Raw genomic sequence first — 27,918 nt, forward strand, 5'->3', positions numbered from 1 at the left:
CCACTTACCCAGTGCCACACCACTCATATCTCGTGTAACAGTAGTGTAAATTTAAAAAAACAAACTTTTTTGACTGTGAAACATCAGTCTGCTAGTGTAATCTAATTGCTGTTGCCTGCCTGCCTGCCAGCGTGTGTGCCAGGCCCACTTGCCCAGTGCCACCACTCATATCTGGTGTAACAGTAGTGTAAATTTAAAAAAAACAAACTTTTTTGACTTTGAAACATCAGTCTGCTAGTGTAATCTAATAGCAGTTGCCTGCCTGCCAGCGTGTGTGCCAGGCCCACTTGCCCAGTGCCACCACTCATATCTGGTGTAACAGTAGTGTAAATTTAAAAAAAAAAAACTTTTTTGACTGTGAAACATCAGTCTGCTAGTGTAATCTAATTGCAGTTGCCTGCCTGCCAGCGTGTGTGCCAGACCCACTTGCCCAGTGCCACACCACTCATATCTGGTGTAACAGTAGTGTAAATTTTAAAAAAAACCTTTTTTGACTGAAACATCAGTCTGCTAGTGTAATCTAATTGCAGTTGCCTGACTGCCAGCGTGTGTGCCAGGCCCATTTGCCCAGTGCCACCACTCATATCTGGTGTAACAGTAGTGTAAATTTAAAAAAAAAAACCTTTTTGACTATGAAACATCAGTCTGCTTGTGTAATCTAATTGCAGTTGCCTGCCTGCCTGCCTGCCAGCGTGTGTGCCAGACCCACTTGCCCAGTGCCACACCACTCATATCTGGTGTAACAGTAGTGTAAATTTAAAAAAAAAACTTTTTTGACTGTGAAACATCAGTCTGCTAGTGTAATCTAATTGCTGTTGCCTGCCTGCCTGCCAGAGTATGTGCCAGACCCACTTGCCCAGTGCCACACCACTCATATCTGGTGTAACAGTAGTGTAAATTTAAAAAAAAAAAACTTTTTTGACTGTGAAACATCAGTCTGCTTGTGTAATCTAATTGCAGTTGCCTGCCAGCGTGTGTGCCAGACCCACTTGCCCAGTGCCACACCACTCATATCTGGTGTAACAGTAGTGTAAATTTAAAAAAAAAACTTTTTTGACTGTGAAACATCAGTCTGCTAGTGTAATCTAATTGCAGTTGCCTGCCTGCCTGCCAGCGTGTGTGCCAGGCCTAGTGCCACCACTCATATCTGGTGTAACAGTAGTGTAAATTTAAAAAAAAAAACTTTTTGACTGTGAAACATCAGTCTGCTAGTGTAATCTAATTGCAGTTGCCTGCCTGCCAGCGTGTGTGCCAGGCCCACTTGCCCAGTGCCCCCACTCATATCTGGTGTAACAGTAGTGTAAATTTAAAAAAAAAAAGTTTTTTGACTGTGAAACATCAGTCTGCTTGTGTAATCTAATTGCAGTTGCCTGCCTGCCAGCGTGTGTGCCAGGCCCACTTGCCCAGTGCCCCCACTCATATCTGGTGTAACAGTAGTGTAAATTTAAAAAAAAAAAGTTTTTTGACTGTGAAACATCAGTCTGCTTGTGTAATCTAATTGCAGTTGCCTGCCTGCCAGCGTGTGTGCCAGGCCCACTTGCCCAGTGCCACCACTCATATCTGGTGTAACAGTAGTGTAAATTTAAAAAAAAAAAACTTTTTTGACTGAAACATCAGTCTGCTAGTGTAATCTAATTGCAGTTGCCTGCCTGCCAGCGTGTGTGCCAGGCCCACTTGCCCAGTGCCACCACTCATATCTGGTGTAACAGTAGTGTAAATTTAAAAAAAATAACTTTTTGACTGTGAAACATCAGTCTGCTTGTGTAATCTAATTGCAGTTGCCTGCCTGCCTGCCAACGTGTGTGCCAGACCCACTTGCCCAGTGCCACACCACTCATATCTGGTGTAACAGTAGTGTAAATTTAAAAAAAAAACTTTTTTGACTGAAACATCAGTCTGCTAGTGTAATCTAATTGCAGTTGCCTGCCTGCCAGCGTGTGTGCCAGGCCCACTTCCCCCGTGCCACCACTCAAATCTGGTGTAACAGTAGTGTAAATTTAAAAAAAAAAACCTTTTTGACTGTGAAACATCAGTCTGCTTGTGTAATCTAATTGCAGTTGCCTGCCTGCCTGCCAGCGTGTGTGCCAGACCCACTTTGCCCAGTGCCACCACTCATATCTGGTGTAACAGTAGTGTAAATAATTTAAAAAAATAAAACTTTTTGACTGTGAAACATCAGTCTGCTATTGTAATGTAATTGCAGTTGCCTGCCTGCCAGCGTGTGTGCCAGGCCCAGTGCCACCCCTCATATCTGGTGTAACAGTAGTGTAAATAATTAAAAAAAAACTTTTTTGACTGTGAAACATCAGTCTGCTAGTGTAATCTAATTGCAGTTGCCTGCCTGCCAGCGTGTGTGCCAGGCCCAGTGCCACCACTCATATCTGGTGTAACAGTAGTGTAAATTTAAAAAAAAACTTTTTTGACTGTGAAACATCAGTCTGCTAGTGTAATCTAATTGCAGTTGCCTGCCTGCCTGCCAGCGTGTGTGCCAGGCCTAGTGCCACCACTCATATCTGGTGTAACAGTAGTGTAAATTTAAAAAAAAACTTTTTTGACTGTGAAACATCAGTCTGCTAGTGTAATCTAATTGCAGTTGCCTGCCTGCCAGCGTGTGTGCCAGGCCCACTTGCCCAGTGCCCCCACTCATATCTGGTGTAACAGTAGTGTAAATTTAAAAAAAAAAAAACTTTTTTGACTGTGAAACATCAGTCTGCTTGTGTAATCTAATTGCAGTTGCTGCCTGCCTGCCAGCGTGTGTGCCAGGCCCACTTGCCCAGTGCCCCCACTCATATCTGGTGTAACAGTAGTGTACATTTAAAAAAAAAACGTTTTTTGACTGTGAAACATCAGTCTGCTTGTGTAATCTAATTGCAGTTGCCTGCCTGCCTGCCAGCGTGTGTGCCAGGCCCACTTGCCCAGTGCCACACCACTCATATCTGGTGTAACAGTAGTGTAAATTTAAAAAAAACAACTTTTTTGACTGTGAAACATCAGTCTGCTTGTGTAATCTAATTGCAGTTGCCTGCCTGCCAGTGTGTGTGCCAGGCCCACTTGCCCAGTGCTACCACTCATATCTGGTGTAACAGTAGTGTAAATGTTTTTTGAAAAAAAAACTTTTTTGACTGAAACATCAGTCTGCTAGTGTAATCTAATTGCAGTTGCCTGCCTGCCAGCGTGTGTGCCAGGCCCACTTGCCCAGTGCCACCACTCATATCTGGTGTAACAGTAGTGTAAATTTAAAAAAAAAAACTTTTTGACTGTGAAACATCAGTCTGCTTGTGTAATCTAATTGCAGTTGCCTGCCTGCCTGCCAGCGTGTGTGCCAGACCCACTTGCCCAGTGCCACACCACTCATATCTGGTGTAACAGTAGTGTAAATTTAAAAAAAAAACTTTTTTGACTGAAACATCAGTCTGCTAGTGTAATCTAATTGCAGTTGCCTGCCTGCCAGCGTGTGTGCCAGGCCCACTTGCCCAGTGCCACCACTCAAATCTGGTGTAACAGTAGTGTCAATTTAAAAAAAAAAACCTTTTTGACTGTGAAACATCAGTCTGCTTGTGTAATCTAATTGCAGTTGCCTGCCTGCCTGCCAACGTGTGTGCCAGACCCATTTGCCCAGTGCCACACCACTCATATCTGGTGTAACAGTAGTGTAAATTTAAAAAAAAAACTTTTTTGACTGTGAAACATCAGTCTGCTAGTGTAATCTAATTGCAGTTGCCTGCCTGCCAGCGTTTGTGCCAGGCCCAGTGCCACCACTCATATCTGGTGTAACAGTAGTGTAAATTTAAAAATAAACTTTTTGACTGTGAAACATCAGTCTGCTAGTGTAATCTAATTGCAGTTGCCTGCCTGCCAGTGTGTGTGCCAGGCCCACTTGCCCAGTGCCACCACTCATATCTGGTGTAACAGTAGTGTAAATTAAAAAAACAAAAACTTTTTCGACTGTGAAACATCAGTCTGCTAGTGTAATCTAATTGCAGTTGCCTGCCTGCCAGCGTGTGTGTCAGGCCCACTTGCCCAGTGCCCCCACTCATATCTGGGGTAACAGTAGTGTAAATTTAAAAAAAAAAAAACTTTTTTGACTGTGAAACATCAGTCTGCTTGTGTAATCTAATTGCAGTTGCCTGCCTGCCTGCCAGCGTGTGTGCCAGGCCCACTTGCCCAGTGCCACCAGTCATATCTGGTGTAACAGTAGTGTAAATTAAAAAAAAAAACTTTTTTGACTGTGAAACATCAGTCTACTTGTGTAATCTAATTGCAGTTGCCTGCCTGCCAGTGTGTGTGCCAGGCCCACTTGCCCAGTGCCACCACTCATATCTGGTGTAACAGTAGTGTAAATTTAAAAAAAAAAACTTTTTTGACTGGAAACATCAGTCTGCTAGTGTAATCTAATTGCAGTTGCCTGCCTGCCAGCGTGTGTGCCAGGCCCTCTTGCCCAGTGCCACCACTCATATCTGGTGTAACAGTAGTGTAAATTTAAAAAAAAAACTTTTTGACTGTGAAACATCAGTCTGCTAGTGTAATCTAATTGCAGTTGCCTGCCTGCCTGCCAGCGTGTGTGCCAGACCCACTTGCCCAGTGCCACACCACTTATATCTGGTGTAACAGTAGTGTAAATTTAAAAAAAAAAACTTTTTTGACTGAAACATCAGTCTGCTAGTGTAATCTAATTGCAGTTGCCTGCCTGCCAGCTTGTGTGCCAGGCCCACTTGCCCAGTGCCACCACTCAAATCTGGTGTAACAGTAGTGTCAATTTAAAAAAAAAAAACCTTTTTGACTGTGAAACATCAGTCTGCTTGTGTAATCTAATTGCAGTTGCCTGCCTGCCTGCCAGCGTGTGTGCCAGACCCACTTGCCCAGTGCCACACCACTCATATCTGGTGTAACAGTAATGTAAATTTAAAAAAAAAATTTTTTGACTGTGAAACATCAGTCTGCTAGTGTAATCTAATTGCAGTTGCCTGCCAGCGTGTGTGCCAGGCCCAGTGCCACCACTCATATCTGGTGTAACAGTAGTGTAAATTTTAAAAAAAACTTTTTTGACTGTGAAACATCAGTCTGCTAGTGTAATCTAATTGCAGTTGTCTGCCTGCCAGCGTGTGCCAGGCCCACTTGCCCAGTGCCCCCACTCATATCTGGTGTAACAGTAGTGTACATTTAAAAAAAAAAATTTTTTGACTGTGAAACATCAGTCTGCTTGTGTAATCTAATTGCAGTTGCCTGCCTGCCAGCGTGTGTGCCAGGCCCACTTGCCCAGTGCCACCACTCATATCTGGTATAACAGTAGTGTAAATTTAAAAAAAAAAACTTTTTTGACTGTGAAACATCAGTCTGCTAGTGTAATCTAATTGCAGTTGCCTGCCTGCCTGCCTGCCAGCGTGTGTGCCAGGCCCACTTGCCCAGTGCCACCATTCATATCTGGTGTAACAGTAGTGTAAATTTAAAAAAAAAAAACTTTTTTGACTTTGAAACATCAGTCTGCTAGTGTAATCTAATTGCAGTTGCCTGCCTGCCAGCGTGTGTGCCAGGCCCACTTGCCCAGTGCCACCACTCATATCCGTTGTAACAGTAGTGTAAATTAAAAAAACAAAAACTTTTTCGACTGTGAAACATCAGTCTGCTAGTGTAATCTAATTGCAGTTGCCTGCCTGCCTGCCAGCGTGTGTGCCAGGCCCACTTGCCCAGTGCCCCCACTCATATCTGGTGTAACAGTAGTGTAAAAAAAAAAACTTTTTTGACTGTGAAACATCAGTCTGCTTGTGTAATCTAATTGCAGTTGCCTGCCTGCCAGCGTATGTGCCAGGCCCACTTGCCCAGTGCCACCACTCATATCTGGTGTAACAGTAGTGTACATTTAAAAAAAAAAAAACTTTTTTAACTTTGAAACATCAGTCTGCTAGTGTAATCTAATTGCAGTTGCCTGCCTGCCAGCGTGTGTGCCAGGCCCACTTGCCCAGTGCCACCATTCATATCTGGTGTAACAGTAGTGTAAATTTAAAAAAAACAAAACTTTTTTGACTTTGAAACATCAGTCTGCTAGTGTAATCTAATTGCAGTTGCCTGCCTGCCTGCCAGCGTGTGTGCCAGGCCCACTTGCCCAGTGCCACCACTCATATCTGGTATAACAGTAGTGTAAATTTAAAAAAAACAACTTTTTTGACTGTGAAACATCAGTCTGCTAGTGTAATCTAATTGCAGTTGCCTGCCTGCCTGCCTGCCAGCGTGTGTGCCAGGCCCACTTGCCCAGTGCCACCATTCATATCTGGTGTAACAGTAGTGTAAATTTAAAAAAAACAAACTTTTTTGACTTTGAAACATCAGTCTGCTAGTGTAATCTAATTGCAGTTGCCTGCCTGCCAGCGTGTGTGCCAGGCCCACTTGCCCAGTGCCACCATTCATATCTGGTGTAACAGTAGTGTAAATTTAAAAAAAACAAAACTTTTTTGACTTTGAAACATCAGTCTGCTAGTGTAATCTAATTGCAGTTGCCTGCCTGCCAGCGTGTGTGCCAGGCTCACAGCGTATACTGTGCCCACTTGCCCAGTGCCCCCACTCATATCTGGTGTAACAGTAGTGTAAATTTAAAAACAAAAAACTTTTTTGGACTGTGAAACATCAGTCTGCTTTTTTGTTTCAGGCTCTCAGCTTATACTGGGCCCACTTGCCCAGAGCCACCACTCATATCTTGTTTAATAGTAGTGTAAGTGTACATTTAAAAACAAAACAAAAAATTTGGACTGTGAAACATCAGTCTGCTTTTTTGTTTCAGGCTCACAGCTTATACTGGGCCCACTCGCCCAGTGCCACCACTCATATCTTGTTTAAAAGTAGTGTAAGTGTACATTTAAAAAAATAAAAAAAATTTGGACTGTGAAACATCAGTCTGCTTTTTTGTGTCAGGCTCACAGCGTATACTGTGCCCACTTGCCCAGTGCCACCACTCATATCTTGTTTAATAGTAGTGTAAGTGTACATTTAAAAACAAAAAAAACTTTTTGGACTGAGTCTGTGAAACATCAGTCTGCTTTTTTGTTTCAGGCTCACAGCTTATACTGGTCCCACTTGCCCAGTGCCACCACTCATATCTTGTTTAATAGCAGTGTAAGTGTACATTTAAAAAAAATAAAAACTTTTTGGACTGTGAAACGTCAGGCTCACAGCGTATACTGTGCCCACTTGCCCAGTGCCACCACTCATATCTTGTTTAATAGTAGTGTAAGTGTACATTTAAAAACAAAAAAAACTTTTTTGACTGTGAAACATCAGTCTTCTTTTTTGTGTCAGGCTCGCAGCTTATACTGGGCCCACTTGCCCAGTGCCACCACTCATATCTTGTTTAATAGTAGTGTAAGTGTACATTTAAAAACAAATGACAGGCAGAGGCAGGCCACCCCGCAGGTGCCATTGTGGTCGTGGTGCTGTGATTCCCTTTGGCACTAGAATAATGCCCAGTGTTCAGAGGCCACGTCCCATGAACTCGAAAAGTTCTGAGGAGGACATAGTTGACTTTATAACACAGGACACCCAATCTTCTATAGCTTCCGCTCCGAATCTTGACGCACCATCCTCCAGCTTATCTTCGAGCACCTCTCAAGTTACCACTCGCCGCCTGCCGCCACCACCAACACTAGCACCACAGCCGCTTCACTTGATCTGTCAGAGGAGTTTTTTACACATCAGTTGGAAGAAATGAGTGATGCGCAACCATTATTGACAGAGGATGTAGATAACAGTGATATGTCTCAGTCAGGCAGCATTACAGACATGGACGTACGGTGTGATGATGATGATGTTGTACCCGCTGCAAGCGGTTGATGATGACGATGCGTCCGTGGATGTCACTTGGGTGCCCGCTAGAAGAGAAGAAGAACAGGGGGAAAGTTCAGATGGGGAGACAGAGAGGAGGAGCAGGAGACGAGTTGGAAGTAGGGGGAGGTCGTCGCAAGGAGCTAGTTGCACAGTCAAACAGCATGCATCGGCACCCGGGGTCAGCCAGGCAGCACACCAATCAACGCATGCTGTTGCCACCACCAGAATGCCGTCATCGGAGAGCTTAGCAGTGTGGAATTTTGTGTGTGTATCTGCCTCTGACAACAGCGATGCAATTTGCAACCTGTGCCAAAAGAAACTGAGTCGTGGGAAGTCCAACACCCACCTAGGTACAACTGCTTTGCGAAGGCACATGATCGCACATCACAAACGCCTATGGGATCAACACATGAGTAGAAGCAGCACACAAACTCAAAGCCGCCATCTTCCTCCTGGTCCAGCATCTTCAGCCACGTCAACCACTGCTGTCCTCCTTGCCCCCTCTCAACCATCCGCCACTCCGTCTCTCTTCCGGAGCAGTTCCTGCTCATCTGCCCACAGTCAGGTGTCTGTCAAGGACATGTTTGAGCGTAAGAAGCCAATGTCACAAAGTCACCCCCTTGCCCGGCGTCTGACAGCTGGCTTGTCTGAACTGTTAGCCCGCCAGCTTTTACCATACAAGCTGGTGGATTCTGAGGCGTTCAAAAAATTTGTAGCTATTGGGACACCGCAGTGGAAGGTAACCGGCCGAAATTTCTTTGCACAAAAGGCAATCCCCAACCTGTACTCGATTGTGCGAAAGTAAGTAATGGCATGTCTGGCACACAGTGTTGGGGCAAGGGTCCATCTGACCACTGATAGCTGGTCTGTAAAGCATGGTCAGGGCAGGTATATCACCTACACTGTGCATTGGGTAAATCTGCTGATGGCTGCGAAGCATGGAATGCGTGGCTCTGCAGAGGAGGAGTTGGTGACACCGCCACGACTTGCAGGCAGGCCTGCTGCCACCTCCTCTACTCCTCCTACTCCATCCTCTTCCATAACCTCCTCGGCTGAGTCCTCTTCTGCTGCTGCATCTTGCTCCACATCAACGGCACCCCCCCTAGCTCCGCAGGTACTATTCCACATCCCGGATACTGCAGTGTCATGCCGTCTTGGGGTTGACTTGCCTGGAAGCAGAGAGTCACACCGGACCAGCACTCCTGTCCGCCCTGAATGCACAGGTGGATCAGTGGCTGACTCCGCACCAACTGGAGATCGGCAAAGTGGTTTCTGACAACGGAAGTAATTTGGTGGCGGCATTGAAATTGGGCAAGTTGACACATGTGCCGTGCATGGCACATGTGTGTAATCTGATCGTACAACGCTTTGTGCATAAGTACCCAGGCTTACAGGATGTCCTGAAGCAGGCCAGGAAAGTGTGTGGCCATTTGAGGCGTTCCTACACCGCCATGGCGCACTTTTCCGATATCCAGTGGCGAAACAACATGCCAGTGAGGCGCTTGATTTGCGACAGCCCGACACGTTGAAATTTAACACTCCTAATGTTCGACCGCTTGCTCCAACAAGAAAAAGCCGGTAACGAGTATTTGTATGACCGGGGTGCTAGGACAGCCTCTGCGGAGCTGGGAATTTTTTTGCCACGTTACTGGGCGCTCATGCGCAATGCCTGTAGGCTCATGCGTTCTTTTGAGGAGGTGACAAACCTATTCAGTCGCACCGAAGGCACCATCAGTGACATCATACCATTTGTTTTCTTCCTGGAGCGTGCCCTGTGAAGAGTGCTGGATCAGGCCGTAGATGAGCGTGAAGAGGAAGAGGAAGAGTTGTGGTCACCATCACCACCAGAAACATCCTTATCAGCATCGCTTGCTGGACCAGTGGCAATGCTGGAAGAGGATTGTGAGGAAGAGGAGTCAGAGGAGGAATGTGGCTTTGAGGAGGAGGTGGAAGACCAACCACAACAGGCATCCCAGGGTGCTCGTTGTCACCTATCTGGTACCCGTGGTGTTGTACGTGGCTGGGGGGGAAGAAGATACCTTCAGTGAGATCACTGAGGACGAGGAACGGGACATGAGTAGCTCGGCATCCAACCTTGTGCAAATGAGGTCTTTCATGCTGTCGTGCTTGTTGAGGGACCCTCGTATAAAAAAGCTGAAGGAGAACGACCTGTACTGGGTGTCCACGCTACTAGACCCCCGGTATAAGCATAAAGTGCCTGAAATGTTACCGAATTACCACAAGTCGGAAAGGATGCAGCAGTTCCAAAATAAAATAAAAAGTTTGCTTTACACAGCGTATAAGGGTGATGTCACAACACAAAGGGAATCTAACAGGGGAAGAGGTGAAAGTAATCTTCCGACTCCCACGGCGGCAAGGACAGGACGCTTTACAGACGTGTTGTTGATGGAGGACATGCAGAGCTTTTTAACTCCTATGCATTGCCACAGCCCTTCGGGGTACACCCTCAGAGAACGACTTGACTGACAGGTAGCAGACTACCTTGCCTTAACTGCAGATCTCGACACTCTGAGGAGCGATGAACCCCTTGACTACTGGGTGTGCAGGCTTGACCTGTGGCCTGAGCTATCCCAATTTGCAATAGAACTTCTGGCCTGCCCCGCTTCAAGTGTCCTGTCAGAAAGGACCTTCAGTGCAGCAGGAGGTATTGTCACTGAGAAGAGAAGTCGCCTAGGTCAAAAAAATCTAGATTACCTCACCTTTATTAAGATGAATGAGGGATGGATCCCAAAGGGACTGACATTGGGCGATACATTCGAGTAAAAAAGGCCTGATGAGATGAGCTGCCTTGGGCTAAAAATGGTCCACACGCTGCTGTATTTTAACTTCGAATGTTATACGCCACCAACTAAGGGTTCAAGCCACAATGTTTTAGGGCACTTTCTGCCTGGGAAACAAATATCAATTTTTCTGGCCGCTGCTACAATACCTAATTTTTCAGGCATGTGTACATGCCAAATTTTTCTGGCTTCTGGTGCTGCACTGTGGCTTCAAAAACCAAACCAAAAAAAGGCACTTAACAGGGATTAAACTGATAGGAATAGTACTACTTAACACACCACTCCTATCTGGTGGCACATTAGATTGCACGCGCAGTGCCCCAAATTTGAAGTAGGAGGACCGACCAAGCATCATTTTCCATCTCCCGGTTCCTAAAATCCATGCCATATACACGTCCCCTGATAGGGGACGTAACAGGGATTAAACTGATCAGAATAGTACTACTTAACACACCACTCATATCTGGTGGCACAGTAGATTGCACGCACAGTGCCCCAAATTTGAAGTAGGAGGACCGACCAAGCATCTTTTTCAATCTCCCGGTTCCTAAAATCCATGCCATATACACGTCCCTTGATAGGGGATGGAACAGGGATTAAACTGATAAGAATAGTACTACTTAACACATCTTATAATAATGCAGAGAGAGGCAATGCAGAGAGAGGAGTCTAAAGAAGAGGAGTCAGAGGAGGAAGGTGGCTTTGAGGAGGTGGAAGACCAAACACAGCAGGCATCCCAGGGGGCTTGTTGTCACCTTTTGGGGACACTTGGTGTTGTACGTGGCTGGGTGGAGGAAGAGACCTTCAATGACATCAGTGAGGACAAGGAACGGGACATGGCTAGCTTGGTATCCAACCTTGTGCAAATGGGGAGTTTGCGGTTGTGCAAATGGACTGTTTGCGGTTGTTTGCTGTGCGTTAAACGGGGAGTTTGGTCTGCCACTGTGAAGCGGGCATAACCCTTAAACTACCTGATCGATACAACATCATACCTGATGTTTAAAGCACGTTATTCCAAACAATTTAGGAATGTTAGGTGATTTATGCCCTTTATGGATTAAAACCAGACTCTGCATCAACTATGTAATTTTAAGAGGGAGTTTTGCCATGTATCCTCCTCTGGCATGCCACAGTCCAGGTGATAGTACCCTTGAAACAACTTTTCCATCACTATTGTGGCCAGAAAGAGTCCCTGTGGGTTTTAAAATTCGCCTGCCTATTGAAGTCAATGGTGGTTCGCCCGGTTCGCCCGTTTGCATTCACGGTTCACGAACGGAAAATTTTAAGTTCACAACATCACTACTTTACATGCTGCTCAAGTCCGGGTACCATCTTCTTGCAAACTACCTTCTGGTATCCTGTATGTACCCAAAGGATTACGTCTTAAGCTTCTATGTTGGGCTCACAACAACATTTCAGCAGGTCATCGTGGAGTAACCAATACTTTGTGGAAACTGAAGCAGCATGTTTGGTGGTCCACTATGAGGAGGGATGTTAAGGATTATATTGCTGCTTGTAGTTCTTGTGCTTCGAACAAACAATCTTCTCATCGACCGTTTGGTCTATTACACCCTCTTCCTATTCCTCATTACACTTGGTCTCACTTATCCATGGACTTCATTACAGATCTTCCTGTTTCTGCTGGAAATAACACCATTTGGGTAGTGGTGGATCGGTTCTCCAAGTCTGCTCACTTCATACCTCTTCCAGGCTTGCCTTCAGCTCAAAGACTTTCTGAACTCTTTGTTCTACATATATCTTGTTTACATGGTTTTCCCACTGACATAGTCTCAGATCGCGGAGTTCAATTTGTTTCCAAGTTTTGGAGGTCTTTTTGTAAGCACTTCGGAATCAACATATCTCTTTCTACTGCATATCATCCTCAATCCAACGGATAGACTGAGCGTATAAATCAAGCCTTGGAATCTTTTCTTAGACATTATGTAGACCATCACCACTCCAACTGGTCTCAGTTATTGCCTTTGGCGGAATTAGCTCACAACTCATGCTATAATGCCTCATTACAGACCTCTCCCTTTAAGGCAGCTTATGGTTTTGAACCTAGAACCTTTCCTATGATTACCAGTTGTACTGAAGTCCCTGGAGCAGATCATATTGTGAAAAATCTCAGTAACCACTGGCAACTCATTCGTCAAAATCTACTTTCCTCTTCCTTAAGACACAAGAGATATGCTGATCGCAGAAGGTGTAAGGCTCCTTTACTTCGTACTGGAGACAGAGTATTTTTATCCACCAGATTCATACGTCTAAAACAACCTTGTACCAAGTTGGGTCCTAAGTACATTGGACCTTTTCAAATTGTTTCCAAAGTTTGTTCTTCTGCATACCGCCTGGCTTTACCCAAGACTCTCAAGATCCATCCAGTGTTTCATGTCTCCTTACTCAAGCCAGTCATCTACAACCGGTACTCTATCAAGAGTAAACCACCTCCTCCACTTTCCGTAGAGGGAACTTCTGAGTTTGAAGTCAGCCAGATTTTGGATTCCAAGCTATGGGGCAATCGGCTGTACACCTGGTCCATTGGAAGGGCTATCCTATCTCTGAATGATCTTGGGAACCAGCCTCTCATATTCATGCTCCAGCTCTTGTCAAGTCTTTTCACAAGAAATACCCTGCCTGGCCCGGTCGGGTCCCCCGGAGGGGTCCTTGAGGAGGGGGCACTGTCACGCTTGGCCGCTGGGAAGCTCCGGCGGTCCTCTCTGTGTGCTTGATTGGCAGGTAGTCTGGGCCGCCCCTTCATGATGATGTCACTATCAGGCTTTTTATTCCGGGCTTCCTGTTTCCTCAGTGCCCGTTTGTTTGTTCCTCTTTGTGGCTCCTGTGAGGACTTTGCATTATTAACTGTTTCTTGTTTTACCCTTCTTCTGTCTGAGTCTAAGTGGACTATCCCTGCTCTCCTGATTCTGTGGAAGACATTTCCTGAAACCAGTTCCTTACTCAGAAGTCTATTTGGCTGATATATTGAATTACTTTGGACTCAGGCTAACTCTGTTCCATATCGTGAGTACATTGTTTTTTTAGAGGTTGTCGTGGGGTCACGTCCTGGATTAAACTCAGAGTGCAAGGGTGTTGTTTAAGTTTTCCCTAGCATTTGGGTCTTCTTCTGGACATTTCCTAACCTGGCAAGTATTTTTTTCAATTTGACTTGTTTTTTCTTGGAAAACTTGCGGGCAAATTAGGCTCACAAGGGCGCAAAATGCTGTTATTTATTGCGCCAGAATAAATAAATATTGAAGAGATTGAGATTGAGAATTTTTTTGGGTGAGAATGTGCGTCTGTCATGACGCAAGTTCGTCATTTCCTGCATCTTAGTTGACGCAAAATTGTGTTTGTTGTGACGCGAGTTGCGTCATTTCCGGATGTTTGTTGGTGACAAAAAAATTCTCAACTTCCTTTTGCGTTGTGCGTCATACTTGGCGCTAAAAAATTTAGTTTTATTTTACCTCACTTCCTATATGCTTCTTGCCTTCTTTATGCTCAGAGGGCTATTTGTTTGTTTTTTTTTGCCAATTTTAGCATTTGTATTTTTTTCCCATTTCTGAAAATGCTATATGGGGAAATAAGATATTTCTGTTTAATGTTATTTTTCTTTTTTTACATTTTACAATCTGATCCTGTCTAAGAAGCTGCTGTAGGAACCATGCTGTCTGAACACAGTTCTACCAAAGCTAAGTGTATCTGTTGTAAGCTAGTGGAGATTATATCTCCAGCTGTAGTATGTAACATTTGGCAATGTTTCCCAAACCTCAAAATGCCTATAAATACACCCCTCACCACACCCACAATTCAGTTTTACAAACTTTGCCTCCTATGGAGGTGGTGAAGTAAGTTTGTGCAAAGATTTCTACGTTGATATGCGCTTCTCAGTATTTTTTGAAGCCCGATTCCTCTCAGAGTACAGTGAACGTCAGAGGGATGTGAAGGGAATATCACCTATTGAATGCAATGGTTTTCCTCACGGGGATCTATTTCATAGGTTCTCTGTTATCGGTCGTAGAGATTAATCTCCTACCTCCCTTTTCAGATCGACGATATACTCTCATATTCCATTACCTCTACTGCTAACTGTTTCAGTACTGGTTTGGCTATCTGCTATATGTGGATGGGTGTCTTTTGGTAAGTATGTGTTCATTACTTAAGACACTCTCAGCTATGGTTTGGCACTTTATGTATTTATATAAAGTTCTAAATATATGTATTGTACTTATATTTGTCATGATTGAGGTTTTCAGTATATTTCCTTTTTTGCAGACTGTCAGTTTCATATCTGGGAAATGTTTTTTTATGAAAAATTATTTCTTACCTGGGGTATAGTCTCTTTTTCAAATTGACTGTCTTTTAAATTCGCGGGCAGAATTAGGCTCGAGAGTGCGCAAAATGTCAAAATTTATTGCGTCATTCTTGGCGTTCGTTGATGCAAATACGTCATTTTCGGCGTCCCAATTGACGCCGAGTCCTTCACAAGGTTGTGTCATCTATGACGCGAGTGTTTCGTTTCCGGACGTTTTTGGCGCCAAAAAATATTTTTCTGTTTGTTGTGCGTCATACTTGGCGCCAAATATTTTCATTATTTAAGACCCCTTTCCTTTTTGCCTCTGGCCTTCTATGTCAGAGGGCTATGCTGTTTGCATGTTTTCCCATTCCTGAAACTGCCATATAAGGAAATTGATAATTTTGCTTTATATGTTATTTTTTCTCTTACATTGAGCAAGATGTCTCAATCTGATCCTGTCTCAGAATTCACTGTTGGATCCCTGCTGCCTGATAACAGTTCTACCAAAGATAAGTGCATTTGTTGTAAACTTGTGGAGATTATACCTCCAGCTGTGGTTTGTAATAGTTGTCATGAAAAACCTTTACATGCAGAAAATGTATCCATCAGTAGTAGTTAATTACCTGTTGCTGTTCCCTCAACATCTAATGCACAAGATATACCTGTAAATTTAAAATAATTTATTTCTGATTCTATTCAGAAGGCTTTGTCTGCCATTCCACCTTCTAATAAACGTAAAAGGTCTTTTTAAACTTCTCATAGTTGATGAATTTTCAAATGACCGGCAACATACTGATTTATCTTTCTCAGATGAGGATCTATCTGATTCAGAAGATCCTGCCTTAGATATTGACACTGACAAATCCTCTTATTTATTTAAAATGGAGTATATTCATTCTTTATTAAAAGAAGTGTTGATTACATTAGATATGGAGGAAACTAGTCCTCTTGATATTAAAACTAGTAAACGTTTAAATTCTGTTTATAAACCTCCTGTGGTTATTCCAGAGGTTTTTCCAGTTCCTGATGCTATTTCAGATATGATTTCTAAGGAATGGAATAGGCCTGGTACTTCTTTTATTCATTCTTCAAGGTTTAAAAAATTGTATCCTTTGCCAACTGTTGGAGTTTTGGGAAAAGATCCCCAAAGTTGATGGGGCTATTTCTACTCTTGCTAAACGTACTACTATTCCTACAGAGGATAGAACTTCTTTTAAAGATCCTTTTGTTAGGAAACTTGAATCTTATCTAAGGAAGGCTTATTTATATTCAGGTCATCTTCTTAGGCCTTCAATTTCTTTGGCTGATGTTGCAGCTGCTTCAACTTTTTGGTTGGAAACTTTAGCGCAACAAGTATCGGATCATGATTTGTCTAGCATTGTTAAATTAATTCAAGATGCTAATAATTTCATTTGTGATGCCATTTTTGATATCAAAATTGATGTTAGATATATGCCTTTAGCTATTTTAGCTAGAAGAGCTTTATGGCTTAAATCTTGGAATGCTGTTATGACTTCTAAGTCCAGATTGCTATCCCTTTCTTTCCAAGGTAATAAATTATTTGGTTCTCAGTTGGATTCAATAGTTTCAACTGTCACTGGGGGGAAGGGAGTCTTTTTGCATCAGGATAAAAAACATAAGGGTAAATCTAAGCTTCTAACGGTTTTCCTTCCTTTCGACATAATAAGGAACAGAAATCTAATCCTTCCCCAAAGGAATCTGTTTCCAATTGGAAGCCTTCCTCAAATTGGAATAAATCCAAGCAATTTAAGAGATCAAAGCCAGCCCCCAAGTCCGCATGAAGGTGCGGCCCTCATTCCAGCTCAGCTGGTAGGGGGCAGATTAACATTTTTCAAAGATGTTTGGATCAATTAAGTCCAAAATCATTGGATTCAGAGTATTGTCTCTCAAGGGTACAGAACAAGGTTTCAGAGTAAGACCTCTTGTGAGAAGATTTTTTCTCTCATGCATACCAGCCAACCCAAGAAAGGCTCAGGTTTTCCTGAAGTGTGTTTCAGACCTGGAGTTTTCAGGGGTAATCATGCCAGTTCCGTTTCAGGAACAGGGTCTGGGGTTTCTTTCATGTAATTAGCAAGAGTCCATGAGCTAGTGACGTATGGGATATACATTCCTACCAGGAGGGGCAAAGTTTCCCAAACCTCAAAATGCCTATAAATACACCCCTCACCACACCCACAATTCAGTTTTACAAACTTTGCCTCCGATGGAGGTGGTGAAGTAAGTTTGTGCTAGATTCTACGTTGATATGCGCTCCGCAGCAAGTTGGAGCCCGGTTTTCCTCTCAGCGTGCAGTGAATGTCAGAGGGATGTGAGGAGAGTATTGCCTATTTGAATGCAGTGATCTCCTTCTAAGGGGTCTATTTCATAGGTTCTCTGTTATCGGTCGTAGAGATTCATCTCTTACCTCCCTTTTCAGATCGACGATATACTCTTATATATACCATTACCTCTGCTGATTCTCGTTTCAGTACTGGTTTGGCTATCTGCTATATGTAGATGAGTGTCCTGGGGTAAGTAAGTCTTATTTTCTGTGACACTCCTAGCTATGGTTGGGCACTTTGTTTTTAAAGTTCTAAATATATGTATTCAAACATTTATTTGCCTTGACTCAGAATGTTCAACTTTCCTTATTTTCAGACAGTCAGTTTCATATTTGGGATAATGCATTTTAATTTAACATTTTTCTTACCTTAAAATTTGACTTTTTCCCTGTGGGCTGTTAGGCTCGCGGGGGCTGAAAATGCTTCATTTTATTGCGTCATTCTTGGCGCGGACTTTTTTGGCGCAAAAAATTCTATTTCCGTTTCCGGTGTCATACGTGTCGCCGGAAGTTGCGTCATTTTTTGACGTTATTTTGCGCCAAAAATGTCGGCGTTCCGGATGTGGCGTCATTTTTGGCGCCAAAAAGCATTTAGGCGCCAAATAATGTGGGCGTCTTATTTGGCGCGAAAAAATATGGGCGTCACTTTTGTCTCCACATTATTTAAGTCTCATTTTTTATTGCTTCTGGTTGCTAGAAGCTTGTTCTTTGGCATTTTTTCCCATTCCTGAAACTGTCATTTAAGGAATTTGATCAATTTTGCTTTATATATATGTTGTTTTTTCTCTTACATATTGCAAGATGTCTCACGTTGCATCTGAGTCAGAAGATACTACAGGAAAATCGCTGTCAAGTGCTGAATCTACCAAAGCTAAGTGTATCTGCTGTAAACTTTTGGTAGCTATTCCTCCAGCTGTTGTTTGTATTGATTGTCATGACAAACTTGTTAAAGCAGATAATATTTCCTTTAGTAAAGTACCATTGCCTGTTGCAGTTCCTTCAACATCTAAGGTGCAGAATGTTCCTGATAATATAAGAGATTTTGTTTCTGAATCCATAAAGAAGGCTATGTCTGTTATTTCTCCTTCTAGTAAACGTAAAAAATCTTTTAAAACTTCTCTCCCTACAGATGAATTTTTAAATGAACATCATCATTCTGATTCTGATGATTCCTCTGGTTCAGAGGATTCTGTCTCAGAGGTTGATGCTGATAAATCTTCATATTTATTTAAAATGGAATTTATTCGTTCTTTACTTAAAGAAGTACTAATTGCTTTAGAAATAGAGGATTCTGGTCCTCTTGATACTAATTCTAAACGTTTAGATAAGGTATTTAAAGCTCCTGTGGTTATTCCAGAAGTTTTTCCTGTTCCTAATGCTATTTCTGCAGTAATTTCCAAAGAATGGGATAATTTGGGTAATTCATTTACTCCTTCTAAACGTTTTAAGCAATTATATCCTGTGCCGTCTGACAGATTAGAATTTTGGGACAAGATCCCTAAAGTTGATGGGGCTATTTCTACCCTTGCTAAACGTACTACTATTCCTACGTCAGATGGTACTTCGTTTAAGGATCCTCTAGATAGGAAAATTGAGTCCTTTCTAAGAAAAGCTTATCTGTGTTCAGGTAATCTTCTTAGACCTGCTATATCTTTGGCTGATGTTGCTGCAGCTTCAACTTTTTGGTTGGAAACTTTAGCGCAACAAGTAACACATCGTGATTCTCATGATATTATTATTCTTCTTCAGCATGCTAATAATTTTATCTGTGATGCCATTTTTGATATTATCAGAGTTGATGTCAGGTTTATGTCTCTAGCTATTTTAGCTAGAAGAGCTTTATGGCTTAAAACTTGGAATGCTGATATGGCTTCTAAATCAACTTTACTTTCCATTTCTTTCCAGGGTAACAAATTATTTGGTTCTCAGTTGGATTCCATTATTTCAACTGTTACTGGTGGGAAAGGAACTTTTTTACCACAGGATAAAAAATCTAAAGGTAAAAACAGGGCTAATAATCGTTTTCGTTCCTTTCGTTTCAACAAAGAACAAAAGCCTGATCCTTCATCCTCAGGAGCAGTTTCAGTTTGGAGACCATCTCCAGTCTGGAATAAATTCAAGCCAGCTAGAAAGGCAAAGCCTGCTTCTAAGTCCACATGAAGGTGCGGCCCTCATTCCAGCTCAGCTGGTAGGGGGCAGGTTACGTTTTTTCAAGGAAATTTGGATAAATTCTGTTCACAATCTTTGGATTCAGAGCATTGTTTCAGAAGGGTACAGAATTGGTTTCAAGTTGAGACCTCCTGCAAAGAGATTTTTTCTTTCCCGTGTCCCAGTAAATCCAGTAAAAGCTCAAGCATTTCTGAAATGTGTTTCAGATCTAGAGTTGACTGGAGTAATTATGCCAGTTCCAGTTCCGGAACAGGGGATGGGGTTTTATTCAAATCTCTTCATTGTACCAAAAAAGGAGAATTCTTTCAGACCAGTTCTGGATCTAAAAATATTGAATCGTTATGTAAGGATACCAACGTTCAAGATGGTAACTGTAAGGACTATCTTACCTTTTGTTCAGCAAGGGAATTATATGTCCACAATAGATTTACAGGATGCATATCTGCATATTCCGATTCATCCAGATCATTATCAGTTCCTGAGATTCTCGTTTCTGGACAAGCATTACCAGTTTGTGGCTCTACCGTTTGGCCTAGCTACAGCTCCAAGAATTTTTACAAAGGTTCTCGGTGCCCTGCTGTCTGTAATCAGAGAACAGGGTATTGTGGTATTTCCTTATTTGGACGATATCTTGGTACTTGCTCAGTCTTTACATTTAGCAGAATCTCATACGAATCGACTTGTGTTGTTTCTTCAAGATCATGGTTGGAGGATCAATTTACCAAAAAGTTCTTTGATTCCTCAGACAAGGGTAACCTTTCTGGGTTTCCAGATGGATTCAGTGTCCATGACTCTGTCTTTAACAGACAAGAGACGTCTAAAGTTGATTACAGCTTGTCGAAACCTTCAGTCACAATCATTCCCTTCGGTAGCCTTATGCATGGAAATTCTAGGTCTTATGACTGCTGCATCGGACGCGATCCCCTTTGCTCGTTTTCACATGCGACCTCTTCAGCTCTGTATGCTGAAGCAATGGTGCAAGGATTACACGAAGATATCTCAATTAATATCTTTAAAACCGATTGTTCGACACTCTCTAACATGGTGGACAGATCACCATCGTTTAATTCAGGGGGCTTCTTTTGTGCTTCCGACCTGGACTGTAATTTCAACAGATGCAAGTCTCACAGGTTGGGGAGCTGTGTGGGGATCTCTGACGGCACAAGGAGTTTGGGAATCTCAGGAGGTGAGATTACCGATCAAGATTTTGGAACTCCGTGCAATTTTCAGAGCTCTTCAGTTTTGGCCTCTTCTGAAGAGAGAATCGTTCATTTGTTTTCAGACAGACAATGTCACAACTGTGGCATACATCAATCATCAAGGAGGGACTCACAGTCCTCTGGCTATGAAAGAAGTATCTCGAATTTTGGTTTGGGCGGAATCCAGCTCCTGTCTAATCTCTGCGGTTCATATCCCAGGTGTAGACAATTGGGAAGCGGATTATCTCAGTCGCCAAACGTTGCATCCGGGCGAATGGTCTCTTCACCCAGAGGTATTTCTTCAGATTGTTCAAATGTGGGAACTTCCAGAAATAGATCTGATGGCGTCCCATCTAAACAAGAAACTTCCCAGGTATCTGTCTAGATCCCGGGATCCTCAGGCGGAGGCAGTGGATGCATTATCACTTCCTTGGAAGTATCATCCTGCCTATATCTTTCCGCCTCTAGTTCTTCTTCCAAGAGTAATCTCCAAGATTCTGAAGGAATGCTCGTTTGTTCTGCTGGTAGCTCCGGCATGGCCTCACAGGTTTTGGTATGCGGATCTTGTCCGGATGGACTCTTGCCAACCGTGGACTCTTCCGTTAAGACCAGACCTTCTGTCACAAGGTCCTTTTTTCCATCAGGATCTGAAATCCTTAAATTTAAAGGTATGGAGATTGAACGCTTGATTCTTGGTCAAAGAGGTTTCTCTGACTCTGTGATTAATACTATGTTACAGGCTCGTAAATCTGTATCTCGAGAGATATATTATAGAGTCTGGAAGACTTATATTTCTTGGTGTCTTTCTCATCATTTTTCCTGGCATTCTTTTAGAATACCGAGAATTTTACAGTTCCTTCAGGATGGTTTAAATAAGGGTTTGTCCGCAAGTTCTTTGAAAGGACAAATCTCTGCTCTTTCTGTTCTTTTTCACAGAAAGATTGCAATTCTTCCTGATATTCATTGTTTTGTACAAGCTTTGGTTCGTATAAAACCTGTCATTAAGTCAATTTCTCCTCCTTGGAGTTTGAATTTGGTTCTGGGAGCTCTTCAAGCTCCTCCGTTTGAACCTATGCATTCATTGGACATTAAATTACTTTCTTGGAAAGTTTTGTTCCTTTTGGCCATCTCTTCTGCCAGAAGAGTTTCTGAATTATCTGCTCTTTCTTGTGAGTCTCCTTTTCTGATTTTTCATCAGGATAAGGCGGTGTTGCGAACTTCTTTTGAATTTTTACCTAAAGTTGTGAATTCCAACAACATTAGTAGAGAAATTGTGGTTCCTTCATTATGTCCTAATCCTAAGAATTCTAAGGAGAAATCGTTGCATTCTTTGGATGTTGTTAGAGCTTTGAAATATTATGTTGAAGCTACGAAATCTTTTCGTAAGACTTCTAGTCTATTTGTTATCTTTTCCGGTTCTAGAAAAGGCCAGAAAGCTTCTGCCATTTCTTTGGCATCTTGGTTGAAATCTTTAATTCTTCTTGCCTATGTTGAGTCGGGTAAAACTCCGCCTCAGAGAATTACAGCTCATTCTACTAGGTCAGTTTCTACTTCCTGGGCGTTTAGGAATGAAGCTTCGGTTGACCAGATCTGCAAAGCAGCAACTTGGTCCTCTTTGCATACTTTTACTAAATTCTACCATTTTGATGTATTTTCTTCTTCTGAAGCAGTTTTTGGTAGAAAAGTACTTCAGGCAGCGGTTTCAGTTTGAATCTTCTGCTTATGTTTTTCGTTAAACTTTATTTTGGGTGTGGATTATTTTCAGCAGGAATTGGCTGTCTTTATTTTATCCCTCCCTCTCTAGTGACTCTTGTGTGGAAAGATCCACATCTTGGGTAGTCATTATCCCATACGTCACTAGCTCATGGACTCTTGCTAATTACATGAAAGAAAACATAATTTATGTAAGAACTTACCTGATAAATTCATTTCTTTCATATTAGCAAGAGTCCATGAGGCCCGCCCTTTTTTTGTGGTGGTTATGATTTTATATAAAGCACAATTATTCCAATTCCTTATTTTATATGCTTTCGCACTTTTTTATCACCCCACTTCTTGGCTATTCGTTAAACTGAATTGTGGGTGTGGTGAGGGGTGTATTTATAGGCATTTTGAGGTTTGGGAAACTTTGCCCCTCCTGGTAGGAATGTATATCCCATACGTCACTAGCTCATGGACTCTTGCTAATATGAAAGAAATGAATTTATCAGGTAAGTTCTTACATAAATTATGTTTTTTCTTCAAATCTATTCATTGTCCCAAAGAAAGAAAATTCATTCAGACCAGTTCTGGATCTAAAGATTTTGAATCGATATGTGAGAGTACCAACTTTCAAATTGGGGACTATAAGGACTATTCTGCCTTTTGTTTAGCAAGGGCATTATATGTCCACAACAGACTTACAGGATGCATATCTTCATATTCCGATTCATCCTATCAGTTCCTGAGATTCTCTTTTCTCGACAAGCATTACCAATTTGTTGTTCTTCCTTTTGGCCTAGCGACAACTCCAAGAATCTTTTCAAAGGTTCTCGTTTCCCTACTCTCTGTAATCAGAGAGCGGGGTATTGCGGTGTTTCCTTATTTGGACAATATCTTGGTACTTCTCAGTCTTTACGTTCTGCAGAATCTCACACAAATCAACTAGGGTTGTTTCTTCGAAGACATGGTTGGAGGATCAATTTACCAAAAAGTTATTTGATTCCTCAGACAATGGTAACCTTTTTAGGTTTCCAGATAGATTCAGTGTCCATGACTTTGTCTCTAACAGACAAGAGACGTTTAAAATTGGTTGAAGCCTGTCAGAACCTTGTTTGGGCAGAATCCAGCTCTTGTCTAATTTCTGCGGTTCATATCCCATGTATAGACAATTGGGAAGCGGATTATCTCAGTCGTCAGACTTTACATCCGGGAGAATGGTCTCTCCACCCAGATGTGTTTTCTCAAATTGTTCAGATGTGGGGGGCTTCCAGAAATAGATCTGATGGCATCTCATCTAAACAAGAAACTTCCCTGGTACCTGTCCAGGTCCATTGATCCTCCGGCGGAAGCAGTGGATGCATTGACACTTCCTTGGTGTTATCAACCTGCTTATATTTTCCTGCCTCTAGTTCTTCTTCCAAGAGTGACCTCGAAAATCATCATGGAGCAATTGTTTGTGCTGCTGGTGGCTCCAGCATGGCCTCACAGGTTTTGGTATGCGGATCTTATTCGAATGTCCAGTTGCCAACTTTGGCCACTTCCCTTAAGGCCAGACCTTGTATCTCAAGGCCCGTTTTTCCATCAGGATCTCAAATCATTAAATTTGAAGGTATGGAAATTGAACGCTTAGTGCTTAGTCATAGAGGTATGTTACAGGCTTGTAAAACTGTTTATAGAAAGATTTATTATCGAGTTTGGAAGACTTACATTTCATGGTGTTCTTCTCATAAATTTTCTTGGCATTCTTTAAGAATTCCTAGAATTTTACAGTTTCTTTAGGATGGTTTGGATAAAGGTTTGTCTGCAAGTTCCTTGAAAGGAGAAATCTCTTCTCTTTCTGTTTTATTCCACAGAAAAATTGCTAAACTTCCTGATATTCACTGTTTTGTAGAGGCTTTGGTTCGTATCAAGCCTGTCATTAAATCAATCTCTCCTCCTTGGAGTCTTAATTTGGTTTTGAAGGCTTTACAGACTCCTCCATTTGAGCCTATGCATTCTTTGGACATTAAACTACTATCTTGGAAAGTGTTGTTCCTTTTGGCCATCTCTTCTGCTAGAAGAGTTTCTGAATTATCTGCTTTCTCTTGTGAATCTCCTTTTCTAATTTTTCATCAGGATAAGGCAGTTTTGCGGACTTCATTTAAATTCTTACCTAAGGTTGTGAATTCTAACAACATTAATAGAGAAATTGTTGTCCCTTCTTTGTGTCCTAATCCTAAGAATTTTTTTGAGAGATCTTTACATTCTTTGGATGTGGTGAGAGCTCTGAAATATTATGTTGAAGCTACTAAAGATTTCAGGAAGACTTCTAGTCTATTTGTTATCTTTTCTGGTTCCAGGAAAGGTCAGAAGGCTTCTGCCGTTTCTTTGGCATCATGGTTAAAGCTTTTGATTCATCAAGCTTATTTGAAGTTGGGTAAAACCCCGCCTCAGAGAATTACAGTTCTTTCTTCTAGATCAGTTTCAACTTCTTGGGCTTTTGGGAATGAAGCTTCAGTTGATCAGATTTACAAAGCAGCAACTTGGTCTTCTTTGCATACTTTTACTAAATTCTATAATTTTGATGTATTTGCTTCTTCGGAAGCAGTTTTTGGTAGAAAAGTTCTTCAGGCAGCTATTTCAGTTTGATTCTTCTGCTTCTAATTTAAGTTTTTTATTTTCAATTATTAGACTAAATTTAGGATTTGGGTTGTGGATTAATTTTTTTCAGCGGAAAATGGCTGTTTTTATTTTTCTATCCCTCCCTCTCTAGTGACTCTTGCGTGGAGTTCCACATCTTGGGTATTGCTATCCCATACGTCACTAGTTCATGGACTCTTGCCAATTACATGAAAGAAAACATAATTTACGTAGCTTATTTGATAAATTCATATTGGCAAGAGTCCATGAAGCCCACCCTTTTTATGGTGGTTATAATTTTTTTGTATAAAGCACAATTATTTCCAAATTCCTTTGTTGATGCTTTTTACTCCTTTCTTAATCACCCCACTTCTTGGCTATTCGTTAAACTGAATTGTGGGTGTGGTGAGGGGGGTATTTATAGGCATTTTGAGGTTTGGGAAACTTTGCCCCTCCTGGTAGGATAGTATATCCCATATGTCACTAGCTCATGGACTCTTGCCAATATGAAAGAAATTAATTTATCAGGTAAGTTTTTACATAAATTGTTTTTTTACCTCAAGATAAAAAGTCTAAAGGCAAATCTAAAGCTTCCTTTCTTCAGAAGTGGAAGCCATCCTCGAGTTGGAATAAATCCAAGCCTTACAAGAAACCAAAGCCAGCCCCCAAGACTGCATGAAGGTGCGGCCCTCAATCCAGTTCTGCTGGTGGGGGCAGATTGAAATTATTTCAAGACATTTGGGCAGGTTCTATTCAGAATCCTTGGATTCAGAATATTGTCTCTCAAGGGTATCGAATAGGTTTCAGAATAAGACCTCCTGTGAGAAGATTTTTTCTCTCTCACGTTCCAAAAAATCCTGTGAAAGCTCAGGCTTTTCTGAAGTGTGTTTCAGATCTAGAGCTTTCAGGAGTAATTGTACCAGTTCCAATTCAGGAACAGGGTCTGGGTTTTTATTCAAATCTATTCATTGTCCCGAAGAAGGAAAATTCTTTCAGACCAGTTCTGGATCTTAAGTTTTTGAATCATTTTGTAAGGGTCCCAACTTTCAAGATGGTGACTATAAGGACTATTCTGCCTTTTGTTCAGCAAGGTCATTACATTTTCTCAATAAACTTACAGGATGTTTATCTTCACATTCCGATTCATCCAGACCACTATCAGTTTCTGAGATTCTCTTTTCTAGACAAGCATTACCAATTTGTTACGCTTCCATTTGGCCTAGCAAAAACTCCAAGAATCTTTTTAAAGGTTCTCGGTACCCTTCTATCTGTAATCAGATTGCAGGGTATTGTGGTGTTTCCTAATTTGGACGATATCTTGCTACTGGCTCAATCTTTTCATTTAGCAGAATCTCGCACAAATCAATGTGTTGTTTCTTCAAAGACATGGTTGGAGGATCAATTTACCAAAGAGTTTGTTGATTCACCTTTTTAGGTTTCCAGATAGATTCAGTATCCATGACTCTGTCTTTAACAGACAAGAGACAAATGAAATTAGTTTCTGCCTGTCGAAACCTTCAGTCTCGATCATTCCCTTCAGTGGCTATGTGCATGGATGTTTTAGGTCTCATGACTGCAGCATCGGACGCGATCCTCTTTGCTCGTTTTCATATGAGACCTCTGCAGCTTTGCATGCTGATTCAATGGTGCAGGGATTATACTCGGATATCACAGTTGATATACTTAAATCCCAACATTCAACTCTCTGTCCTGGTGGATAGACCATTATCGGATTATTCAAGGGGCCTCTTTTATTTGTTCTGCCTGGATTGTGATTTCAACAGATGCAAGTCTCACAGGTTGGAGAGCTGTCTGGGGGTCTCTGACAGCACAAGGAGTTTGGAATCCTCAAGAGGCGAGGTTACCAATCAATATTTTAGAACTCTGTGCTATCTATCTATCTATCTATCTATCTATCTATCTATTGGGTACTTATAGAGCGCCAACTAATCACCCATGAGGGTCTCAAGGCACTATATCAAGGTGCAATTTTCAGGACTCTTCAGGCTTGCCCTCTATTAAAGAGAGAATCATTCATTCGTTTTCAGACAGACAATATCCCAACTGTGGCATATGTCAATCATCAAGGGGGGACTCGCAGTCCTTTAGTGATGAAAAAAGTATCTGGAATACTTTCTCGGGCGGAATCCAACTTCTCTCTAATTTCTGCGATACATATCCCAGGTCTAGTCAATTGGGAAGCGGATTACCTCTGTCATCAGTCTTTACATCCAGGGGAGTGGTCTCTCCATCCAGATGTATTTTGTCAGATTGTACAGATGTGAGGTCTCCCCGAAATAGATCTGATGGCTTCCTATCTAAATAAGAAGCTTCCCAGGTACCTTTCCAGGTCCAAGGATCCTCAGGCAGAGATGGTGGATGCGTTAGCAGTTCCTTGGTTTACCAACCTGCTTAAATTTTTCCGCCTCTAGTTTTTCTTCCAAGGGTGATCTCCAAGATCATATTGGAACAATTGCATGTGTTTCTGATAGCACCCGCATGGCCTCACAGGTTTTGGTATGCGGATCTTGTCCGGATGTCCAGTTGCCAACCTTGGCCACTTCCTTTAAGGCCAGACCTTCTGTCTCAAGGGCCGTTTTTCCATCAGGATCTCAAATCGCTAAATTTGAAGGTATGGAAATTGAACGCTTAGTACTTAGTCATAGAGGTCTCTCTGACTCAGTGATTAATACTATGCTACAGGCTTGTAAGTCTGTTTCAAGGAAGATTTATTATTGGGTTTGGAAAATCTATATTTCATGGTGTTTTTCTCATAAATTCTCTTGGCATTCTTTTAGGATTCCTAGAGTTTTAAAGTTTCTTCAGGATGGCTTGGATTAAGGTTTGTCTGCAAGTACCTTGAAAGGACAAATCTCTGCTCTTTCTGTTTTAATTCATAGAAAGAGTGCTAAACTTCCTGATATTCACTGTTTTGTTCAGACTTTGGTTCGTATCAAGCCTGTTATTAAATCAATCTCTCCT

This window comes from Bombina bombina, chromosome 4 (assembly GCF_027579735.1).
Source record: "Bombina bombina isolate aBomBom1 chromosome 4, aBomBom1.pri, whole genome shotgun sequence".
NCBI classification, from domain to species: domain Eukaryota; kingdom Metazoa; phylum Chordata; class Amphibia; order Anura; family Bombinatoridae; genus Bombina; species Bombina bombina.